The sequence below is a fragment of the Protopterus annectens genome, chromosome 12.part0, assembly GCF_019279795.1.
Source record: "Protopterus annectens isolate FY-2018-M chromosome 12.part0, PAN1.0, whole genome shotgun sequence".
In the NCBI taxonomy this organism is placed as follows: domain Eukaryota; kingdom Metazoa; phylum Chordata; order Ceratodontiformes; family Protopteridae; genus Protopterus; species Protopterus annectens.
The window spans coordinates 701,380,557-701,392,766 of NC_056746.1; positions in this window are offsets into that span (position 1 = coordinate 701,380,557).

Here is a 12,210-nt window from a genome sequence, read left to right on the forward strand (position 1 = left end):
CACAACTGTGATTATCAATGTTACACTATATTGTGAAACAGGTACATCTAACAAACACTACCGGAATGCCCACTACTGAAGGGATACATAACTTATCTGAGCAATATGTATTTGTTTCTGATTAACACATTTCATTTTTTCTGCTAGTGAAGACACATTCCTTTTCAGCCAAACCTTAGATGTACACTATCTTATTTGCAACATACTGATATGGTCATCCTTGGAACTGTGCAGTTTCTTACACTTAAAGTCAGACTTCTCTTGTGCACTTGTGATTGATACAATGCACACTAAATTGTATAATATATAGGTAGGTGTTCCAATACAAAAGTAATGTCAACCATGTATGTGTGAGTGCCTGCAGTGCTAGGTAGGACTTCACCCATGCTTTCCCCTTGCCAATCAATGGTGATATCATCCTTTCAAATGTGCACTATCTCTCAGTTGTAATTAAAATTCTCATGTAGTGCATGTGAGTCATGTAATGTCCTCTAGCTTATGATCTTGCTTAGGTATTTAGGTTGAATCTAGATCTTAATTCATAGACTATTATTTTGAATGAGCATGTGGGTTGTAGTGGTGTCACCCACACACCTGATGTGTAGATGTATCTTTCACTACTTTCTGTCCATTTCAGCCCAGACAGCTGCTTCTTTAAACATTGATGAGGCCATTTATTGAAATGAGATTTATCTCATCCTTGTAGTAAACCTTTTCCTGTGACAGCAGGAAATGATTTAATATTCTCTAGTTTGTGGACTTATATATGAGTTTCAATCTGACATTTTCTAAGTGTCTTGCATGTATGCTTCTAAAGTCATGGGCAGGACTAGATCCTGAAATGCATGTGGTTATGTAACCTAATGTCATGCAAGATAATGATACAAAGAAACAAATCACACTCCCTTTCAATTAATTTTAAGCCACATATATGTTTTGCATCCCTATGATGATAGCATGTTTTCAAGTATTCTCTGTCTCATGGTTGCAGTAAGACTTCTCCTGTGGCACATACAATCAATACAATATCATATATCTTGTGTACTTGGATAGGTGTTCAAAACCAGCAGTGACTGAGTAGTATGAGTGTGTATGTGACTCAAGTGCAAGGGTTGACTGACACCCAGTGCAGTCCCATTGTGTGCAATTAAAGTGGAAGATGGCTCCTGCATTACTGTCAATCTCTTACAGGGAACTACTTTCCACCACAATGATGATGCTCTGCCTTCAAATATGTTCTGTCTCGCAGTTATGGCAAGACTTGACCTAAGGCATGTGTGGTTAATACACAGTTCTACATAGTGATTAACTTACATAAGCAGAATGACCTCATCAGGTCACCTGACTCTAGGTTCTGACAATATCCCCCTTTGAAGCTGAGACAGAAATTTAGCATATATGGTTATAATACACATCTAAATGTTTATGGCAATGCTGGTGCTTCCCTTCTATTTACTGAACTAATGAACAAAGGCTTCTTCCAGACCTGCCATCTCCAGTCTTATTCAGCACTATGGCTTAACAGCTCATTTACATTTCCCTTATTTTTTTAAACTAAGCTAGCTGGTTAACCTTTGCTGTCTCAGTGTCCTCTATTAAAACATATACATTTAATTCAGTTGCAATAATACATGTACATTTCTTTGAATTCCAGCAGGGTGCACTGTTGATATATTTTAACACAAGCAAACCTCACAAATGCATTTTCAGCACAAGCATCTGTACAAATCACTTTCATATACAAATGACATATAATTATTTACAAAATTCCAGCTAGCTGTGTTGGCACACATCATAAATCCACTGTCCTACTTCTGTCATGGCTGGCAGTACCTCCTATCATCACAGCAGACACAGTTAATACACAGCTCTACAGCATGTGGAGCATGACTTGTAGGGGCTTGAATCTGGTAAGATATGTATGTTAGACAATAGTGATAGATAGCCTTAGCCAAAAGTATTGTGATATGGCACTGTAAACAGGTACTTATTTTTTTAGGTGTCAGACTCCATGTTAGGGAAGCCATAAATATTCCAAAAGGATACTAATGTAATCCCTTCGAGTATGCTGTTCATGAGACAGCAGATATGCTATTTTCTTTGGCATCAATGGTTGATACACCTTTATCTCTCTCTCTCAGGTCAGAAATTAAGCATGTGTTCAAATCTGGCAAAATGTAACTGCTGGGAAGTTTAGACAGGGATTTAAAGGATTTACTAACTAATTAATCATTTCTTGATATGTGCCATGCTGCAAAGTTGCCACAAAGTGTGAGTGAAACTGTGTTATGATACTTTCTTTTCTGAGGATTTCTCAGAAAATGGATAGTGGAAACAGTACATCATTTTTATTACTGTCTAAACTGTTGTATAATGTACATTCCTATGCAACCCATGCTTTTGTAAGCCAATTTTACTTATAAAATAGTTTTTTTTATGGTTACAGGTCCCAGAAAACTGACAATAACATCCCTTTCTGAAGTGCATAGGGAAAGAGCTTGAGAGCTAGGTTATTTGAGTTATTGAGTTATTTGTTATATGATAATTGTGTGCAGAGGGCGAATAGCATAATGTTTGTTAGAACATATAACTTTCTGTATGCAAAAAAATGATGTGCACTACATGCAGTATATGCAATATCCCCTAATGTGTCTGCTTTCCTTGCCAGATGTTATGTCACATCTCCATTTTAACTTCAATTTACATCTATGACATTTACTCCCGTTTTTTACCCTATAGATGTTTTCTTTTCACATCCTTTTGTCAACATTTCCTTTGTATTATGTAGATGTGTCCCTAAGTGGACATGATTATTTTATAGTTATGAATAATTTTAATTAGTGGTGTTTGTACATGAATCTACTTCTATATAACTAGACATTTCTCATTAAACTCCCCTGTCTATTATATGTACTTCAAGTTACCCTTGCCTTATATTATGCCATCTTTGTATGCTTCTTTACTGAGGTTGAGCTTATTTATAAGCTGTTATTTATATTATGCACTTGAGCCTAGTTGTACCTCAATGTGGTATTCTGGCCATGAACAGGTGCTAATTAACATGTAGGATTGCTTAGTGGCTTGCATATTAAATGAGCAGTGCTGTTCATTGCACTGACATGAACAGAATGAGGCCTAGCATGATGTGTACACTCCTATTAATGAATCCATGGGTAAGTCTTAGAAAAAATAAGTAATAATTGCTGATGTAACAATCAGGGAGCATAAAAACTAATGAGTAAAAGGAATGCATGGGGAGAAACAAGGAAATGTAAATAACAACCCAAAGTCAAATGAGAAATAACGTGACCGTGGTCTATAAGCAGCACAGCAAACAGCTGTAAAACTGAAAAAAAGTTGGATGATCACACAGTGAAGCTGGTGCACCAGACTTGTGACCAACAATGGGGAAGGGAGACTAATGAATGAAAATGCTATAATGTAAAAATATTGTGACATCAGTACTGGGCTGGCATGCAATTTATTAGTGTGGGGGACAGTGAAAAGGAGCAAAAGAAAGTCTTAAAAGTCCCATGACCAGGACATACCCATGCAGACACAAGAGCCAAAATGCATGGATCAGTAGTCCAGGGAGGAGGGGTCCAAGTATAGGTAACTGCTAAAGAATACAATGTTCAGCTCAGAGTGTAGGCCCACAGAAAATATTATGTTGGATAGCAGCAAATGGAAAGACAGAAAGGGATGGGCAAAAAAAGAAAAAGAATAGAGTTAATTATATGAAACATTGGAGGTTCATCAAACCATATCAGTTGAAGGATAATACAGGAAAAGTTAAAGAGGATGGGAGAGATATTGTTCTATTACAGGAAATTAAACTGAAAATCAGAGATGAGAAGATACTGTGCTATTACCATCTGAAGGGAAAAACAGATACCAAGTTGGAAAGAGAAAAGATGGGAGTCGCAACTGTATTCTGTAGATGGCTACAAACAACTGCAGAGAACATGATAAAAAGCCTGATAGGTACAGGGAATATCTAGCAGGGTAGGGAGGAAGGTGACTGCTGTACAATAGGAAACATATATGTATTAAATGGAGATGACAAAGGATTTTTTAAGAATGTTTTTATAACTGGGCATACACAAGAAGAGATGGAATTGTTTAATAGTGGTGGACCCCCTTTGGTATGTACCTAACCAGGCATACCCAACAAGTGGAACATCCACAGAGGTTCCTCACTAAAAGCATACAGGGTGAAAGTAACAAGTCAAAGGCAGATTTCCTCAATGCCCTATCCCTATATTCTGCATTCGACATACTGTTGAAGGATGATATATGTCTGGCATACAAGTCATTTTTGGACACCACCATTATGTATCTACTGGATACTCACATTGTAAACAACACCACAATTATCCATTCTAAATACTTAAACTTGCCTGTGATATAAATAGGACCTGCTGGAGAGACAGGTATGCATCCCAGAGACTACCCCTTCTCTGGAATAGGCTCCCCATCCATGTGAAGTAGAGCTCCTTTCTAACTCAATTTCAAGTATAACTTGGAGAATTGGATAAAGAAGAGGACTTTCATCCTTGGTTTGATCTGTAATGAACAGGCAGCATGTAAATGGTTAACCTCCCAGGCCCCTTGCTTGCAAATGGTACCAGAACTTGTCAGAGATGTGGGATGCATGGCAAGACTTAAAAGGCCCTAGTGGTTATTAGCCTACTAGATGCCTATGAACTTGTGAAGTATAAAGTCACCTGAACTGGAATAAAGACAGGTTGAATGGAAGGAGAGAATATTACAAAAAAGATGATCCAAGAATAAGCCCAAGGAATGAAATAGGGGGTTGTGGGATATATGGATGAAAAGGAATCTAAATGAGAAGGGATGCACCTTTTCAAGAAAATTTTGTACAGACAATAAGGGTAGGAAGCTTCTTAGGGAAAGCAACTCTAATGGAAATAATGGAAGACATCCAAATACATTTGATGAGCATAATGGCAGGGTAAGAGAAGTGGGTTGAGCAAACAAAAGAAAAGATGGATGAACCCTCATGATTCCCTTTTGATCTGCAACCAGCCCTAGCAGTACCAGAGTAAGCCCCACGGTGGGGGGGGGGGTGTAGCTGCCTGGCTGGTAGAGCTGGTGTGTCTGAGGGGCAAGGTGGGCTGGACCAGTAAGATGAAGTCTGAGGGGACCTAAACATTTCAAAAGGAAAAAAAAGATGAAGAAGAAGAAGCAGCTCTGATCTCTTGTTCTCTCCATGTAAGATTAATGAATAAAAGGAGCAAGACATCTTCATTTCATGATTTGACAAATTTATTAACACTGGAATGGAAGACAATCCATTTAGTCTAATACAGTTTAAACAGATAGTATTTAGCACAAATGTTTTGTTCCTACCATACATCTGACACATTTCACATTAAAACAGATGTATTTACATCAGAATATGGGACACTGCTGCACACCCCCTACTGCAATGCCTTCCCTGGTTTGGTCAGACAACAAAATGGTCTCCTTCAAAGTAAAAATAAAACCTGGACCCCCAGCTAAACCTGGAATATTCAGGAATTATTCTAAGGCTAACCTATTGCTATTAGGTAAGAACCTGGCAAAATGTTAAGCCCCCATAAAAATTGAGAACACTGCTCCCTATGCTGAACTGTTCATAGAAACCCTATACACATAGCTGGCTTTAGGCACCAGCGAACCCTGTGGTCACTGGGGGCCCCCCTGTTCCCTGGGGACCCCCAACCACAGCAAGTTATCTTATCCTGATATTCTGTAACATGTCTGTCAAACTAACAAAAGCTAGTAGCATTCTTGTATACTTAATAAACCACATTGATAATAAGTCTTATGTATATCTCCGTTAAAATTCAAAGATATTTCTGGTTGTAGTAACAGTGTTTTGTCAAGTAACCAGCATCAGAATTCCATTAAATATTTTACCACTGACATAGTGCCCCTGGCTTAGTTACATCCTGCTGTTGGACATGTGCTCCACTAAAACTAACTACATAGCCAGCTTTAGGTCCATGCTATACCCGTGCCTGCAGGGGGCCTCCTTAATCACCTTTGACTGTGTGGGGGCCCCACAAAAGCTACTGCTGGTTGGGGAAAAATAAGGAAGAAAAAATGTATTAATTTACTAATTATGCTCTTTAACCATAACAGGGCTGTGATATGACCCTCTTAGGATGAAGCTGATAATGAACATGAGCAAGGTATGACCTAAAGAGATCAGCAGCCCAGAGTGACTTATCACAGTGCAAAGTTTGGATTCTAAAAAGAGCTGATACTTCTGATCTTCAGAGATGGTTTTCTCTTTCAGGGAGTTTTATAAATACAAACAGAACACCATATACTAATTCCTTTGCTTAACAATTCAGTGCAGTCACAAAAATAATAGCATAAAGGCTCAGAATCAGGACTACATTTTAAATATTACTCTAATTCACTTAAAAATTTAATAGAATAATACCTTTTGCATCAACATATATTTTTTGACAATAAGTATAAAACTCAGATGTCTGGATTGATTGACTGTTTGTAATCCTGAATGATTTATCAGCAAATCAAACTTTTTTATGAAGAAGAAAGCAGACATATGAACAAAATCAGGGAAGGTGTGTGAAATCAGGGACAGTGACGGGTATGCATTACTCCTCTGTGAGGTAAATAAGTGACTTACCCCTGCTGCTGTCTGACAACTCATAAACAACAGTCACTGATCTGGTGTGGAAGTTCCAGTGTTGCACAATATATTGTTATTTGCTGAAATAAGTACAAAACTAGTATTGCTATGGCTTATGCTTGAGTGTATCTGTGTATGTGTATAAAAAATATCACTGATTTTTATCTGTGCATGCACCCAATAATTACAGGACACAGACATTATTCTTCTTCTGGGTATCAGTAAAAATGTACCTAACAAGTAATTATATTTCAAAAGTAAGGGCTTCGTTAATCATTCTTGACTCTGTGGGGACCCTCACAAAAGCTATTGCTGGTTGGAGAAAAATGAGGACAAAAAATGTATACATTTTCTGATTGAGCTGTTTAACCTCAACAATGCAGTTTTATGACCATTTTAGGATAAAGTTGATAATAGCCTCTGGTTTCAACCACACCCATTCTAAAACCGACCCTGCTCAAATGTGTGTGTACAGAAAGCTGCTGTAGGTTATGGGGGTGGAGGGGGATGGGGATTGTGTGGTTATTACAACTTTAATTTTCATCACAGTCAAACCTGAGACATACACATGAAGTCATTAAAGCTTATGTCTGAGCTGAGGACAGTGTGGTCATTGTTTATTTACTTTTCTCACAGACCTCAAAGGTATAAACAGAAGGTTACAATTGCTTGTGTAGGGGTAGTGTACTGTCTGGGAGAAACAAATTAGAATATATTACTAAAATCATTCTCAAAATCACACATCAGGCACATATACATGGGAATGACTTTGAAGGTTAGGGGTGAGGAAACATGCTATGTATACGTATATCAACAGTCACTTGAAATATATGTCTAAGGCAATTTAAACCTCTGCTTTCATCCTAGTCTAACACCAGAGGGACGTATACGCAGTGACTGTCTTTTGTGGGGGGTTAGGGAAGGAGGCAATATTCCCAGATAAGACCTATGTATTCCTGCAACTGGCTTGTTAGTTTATTGTGAGCTACTATTTTGTCACCTTTGAACATTAAGCCTTGGGCACAACTTACATCTTCCTTGAAAGAAAAAATAAGACTGAAATTCTTTTTTTTTTTTTTTTTTTTCATGATTTTTGTTTAGGCCATCCTTAGGGTAAAATGCTGAGAAAATGCTCTAAAATGCATCCCAGGACACATATATAACCTCTGTGGCTTTGGGGGCACAAGCTTAATTGAGTTATTTCTTAAATGGTTATTACTGTGCTGTCTTGATCAGGAAAGATGTGCTGAAAGGATGCAAGGAAAACTAAAGTTCAATAGCAACAGTGGATTTCTTTCCTTAATCATAATTTCTGTTCAAGCCATTATTGGATAAAAAGGTTGTGTAAAAAGAAAAAAAAAAACATTTTAAATGGACTTCAAAGTATATAAAAAGTTATGGCTTCTTGACAAAGCTGAGAGTAAGGCAAAATGTAAGAAAAGGTAGAAAAAAGTAATGTGCATGATATGGGGAGCCAAAAAGGGAGTGGGGATAAGAGAAGAGAGCTGGAGGGTGTCGGGGGGTGCTGAAACAGTAGGCCTAGTCATCACTTCATTTAAGTCCAGACCTGTGAATAGAGTTGTTGTAATGTATCATTGCTACAACTAAATGCCAGTAACTGTAAGTGTCCCTTTGTTAGACAGGTTAACAAAATGTGGTATATAGGCCTGTTGTAATGTAAGAGCTTATAGCTATAGGTATGTCAGTGCGTACTAATCCTAAAAGTTTGCAGCGCAAACTAAAAAGTTTCTTAGGAGGTGTGGCACTGACTGGATGATACTTACACTAGAAGTGCCAACGGAGCCCCCAACTTGACATTTGCTGGGGGACCACAAAATGTTAACACCGGCCCTGCCTATACAAGCATGTTAATAACTGCATAGAGGCAGCTGTGCCCACCAGGAAGAAGTACAGAACTAACTCAAAAAACAAGCCACCATGGTGGAATCACAAAATCAGTATGCGGTATAACAGGAGGAAGAAAATCATTGAAAAACTTAGGAGGTGTAGCACGCAGCAGGATAAAAGCACTCTCATCAAACTAAAGAAACAACTTAGAGGACAAATAAAGTCTACCAAAGCCAAAATTGAGGTACATTAGGCCTCCCATGTCAGTCACAAGTGGAGTCCCTCAGGCATCAGTCCTTGGACCGCTCCTTTTTGGTATTTACTTCTTAGAAGTAAACCAAAACAGAAGATGAACTGATAAAAAACACATACAAGGCCACCGAGATTCTAACAAATCCTGCTCAACAACTTAAAATGTAATATTAGCATTTTCATTTTATTTTATAAGAAAACGTCTTCAGATGAAGTGAACCAAACACACACCTACTTCTCAGATGTCAAGGCCAATGTCAATGGTCTCTGGCTGACTAAATTTGCAGATAATAGCAAATTAGGAGCTGCCATTGAATCTCACACTGACATAAATGTTCTCCAGGAGGGACTGACACAGACAAACAACTGGTGTCAGAGACATGGACTAAAACTAAATGCCAAGAAATGCATAATAGTATCCTTTGGGAAGCCATCCATCCCTTGTAACTATCATATTGACAACACACCCCTTAGAGTTGACCCAGTAGTCAGGAACATAGGCACACACATAGACATTAATCTAGCCTTTGATCACATGTCTACAGTGGTGAGGAAATCATTCTATGTTGTGCTACTTATAAACAAAGGTATGGCATCTAAGTTCAAGGAAGTCATTGCTCCACTGTATATGGCATTCATCAGACCTATCATTGAGTGCAATGCACCCATTGGTATGTATCTAACCAGGCATATCCAACAACTGAAATGTCCACAAATGTTCCTCACTAAAAGAATACAGGGCATAAGTAAAATGTCCTATGCAGACCATCTCAAGGCCCTGTGCCTGTATTCTGTCTCCTACAGGCTTTTGAGGGGAGATCTATGCCTGGCATACAGGGCATTGTCAGACCCCACTCTAATGGACCTCCTGCATATCCACAAAACAAACAGCATCAGAATTCTCCATTCTAAAGACTTAAACCTTGTCTGTGATATAAATATGACCTGCTGGAGAGATAGGCATGTATTCCAGACACTACCCCATTAATGGAACAGGCTCCCCATCCATGTAAAGCAGAGTTCCTCCCTAACCCAATTCAGGTGCAACTTGGACAATTGGATAGAAAACCAGAATTTCATCCCAGGTTTGGCACCTATGTCTTTAGTGGACACAGGTAACCTGTAAACGGTTCATCTCCCAGGCCCATGCTTATACTTATCAAGGGTATCAGAACTTGCCAGAGATTTGGGATGGATGGCTAGGCTTAAAAAGGCCCTTTTGGTCATTAGCCTAGTACACCTATAAACCTATAATCATTTAAAGCATACAGACTGACATCCTCCAATTTACAAATAAATCTAAACCAGCCCAGAGGTTGAAAATGTTTTAACACAGGTTCCCAGTAGGAAGGTAGCTGGAATAAAGAAGCTGAACCATGACAAAGTAAAATCTTCTTTTTTAATACAAAATGGTGAGCGCTTTCGCAATGGTAACCATTGCTTCATCAGACAGCTCCTTCAAACAGCATCAGCACTTAAATACTTTAATTCATTACTAGAACAACCAATCCTACCACTCAAAATTAATTCAGCACTCAGCAATCAGTTAATTATTATGGTTATGTTTTGCCATTAGTTAATTGCTGAAGTCAGAAAAATTCTGTTTAAAAACCACATACACAAAATGTAAAGACAAGTATATGTGTATAAATATAAATAAAATACATAAAAAGTCAATGAATAAATACATATACTTCATTTAGTAATTACTTAATGTGCATAAATATAAACATAAAAAATATATATAAAAATATATATATAAAAGTATAAGCAGTACACACTCAGCTTAATGAATACATATATTCTGTCTAATTAATGCACATGTTGCCCACCTAGTAAATACATTTGCTTTGGGTCTATATTAGAACACCGAACATTTGAAATGTCGAGTGTTCTAATATCGACCCATTTTCAGTGAACGCTGAAAATATCAAAGTAACAGGAAACCAAATTCTTTCCTAGGGAAAGAATTTGGTTGTCCGTTTCTGTTGCTTCGATATTTTCAGCGCTCTGGTGGAAAATTACGGGTCGGGTTTAGGTAAGTGTGCAATTGTGTGGACGTGTAGGTTAGGATGGGTTAGGTGAGTTAGGGTTAGGGCGCGGGTCAGGTAAGTGTGCGATTGTGTGGACGTGTGGGTTAGGGAGGGTTAGGTGAGTTAGGGTTATGGCACGGGTGAGGTGATTGTGCAATAGTGACAGACCTTAGGCTTAGGGTTTGGGTTAAAGTAAGTGGATAGTTAGTGGTGTATGTATAGTTTAGTGTAGGGTTAGGTGTAAGAGTTTAGGTGTATGTGTGTGGATTGCTGTTTGTTTGGTGTGCTTGTGTTGTGTGTATGTGTTTTGGAACAGTGAATTTTTTCCCTAGGAAAACATTTGCTGTTCCGAATGTTCAATGTTTTTTTTTTCGATTGCTAGGATTCGATATTAGAACACTCAACATTTTGAATGTTCGGTGTTCTAATATAGACCCTATGCTTTAATGCGTACATCTCAACAAATACTGTCTTTAATGATATCTATGCTAAAAACAGCTCAAGAAATACTGTCATATTGACCCAAAGCCCTGCATGTGTTTATGTGGTCTTCTCTTATTAAAATGGTATTATTTTTTATTATTTTATTTTAACTTTCGAGATTTTAACACTGGCTTCAATGGAACACTATCGTTCAAACTCAAACCTCTGTGCGCTCCTAAATGCAAAATCCATTTTACTTCGATGTTTTCAGTAGTATTGACTATGTCCTCCATCCTATTGCTGACCTTCTGGATGTGTAAAACCTGAAACAAAAATATATGGTCATACCCCTTATCCAATGCATGCTTAGCCAAAACACTATACAGTTGCCCTTTTCTAGTGCAGTAAAGGTGATCCCTTATCCATTCCCTAAGGCGATGGTTAGTTTTGCCAACATAGAAATGGAAACATGTTGGCAGTGAGCTACATACACTACATTCTTAGTATTGCAATCAGCAGAATTCCTTAGCTCCCATAGATGCCCTGTTTTGGGGTGCTTAAAAAACCTTAATTCATCTATATAAATGCACTGTGTACATTTTCCACATCTATGGGTACCATCCACTGTGTTATCCATCAGAGCAGATGTCCTTGGATAACAAAGCTGTTGTTTCAGATTTTACTTATTTCTAAATGCAAAATGTGGTTGTCCACCCACTGTGTTGGTATCCTCATCTACTAACAACATATGCCAATTTTGTCATATAATGGTTTCAAACCTTTTCACATCCCTTGTATATGGTGCACTATTCCTAATACCTACACTGTCACTACCTACTCTATCAGAGTAGTAGGGCTTAGCTTTACCTTTTCTTTCTTTGCGTACATTATGGTACACCTTATCAGTTTCATGTTCACTATACCCCCTACTAATGAAACCTGTTCTTAGCTTAGTTAACTCATTTCTATACACTTCCTCTTGAC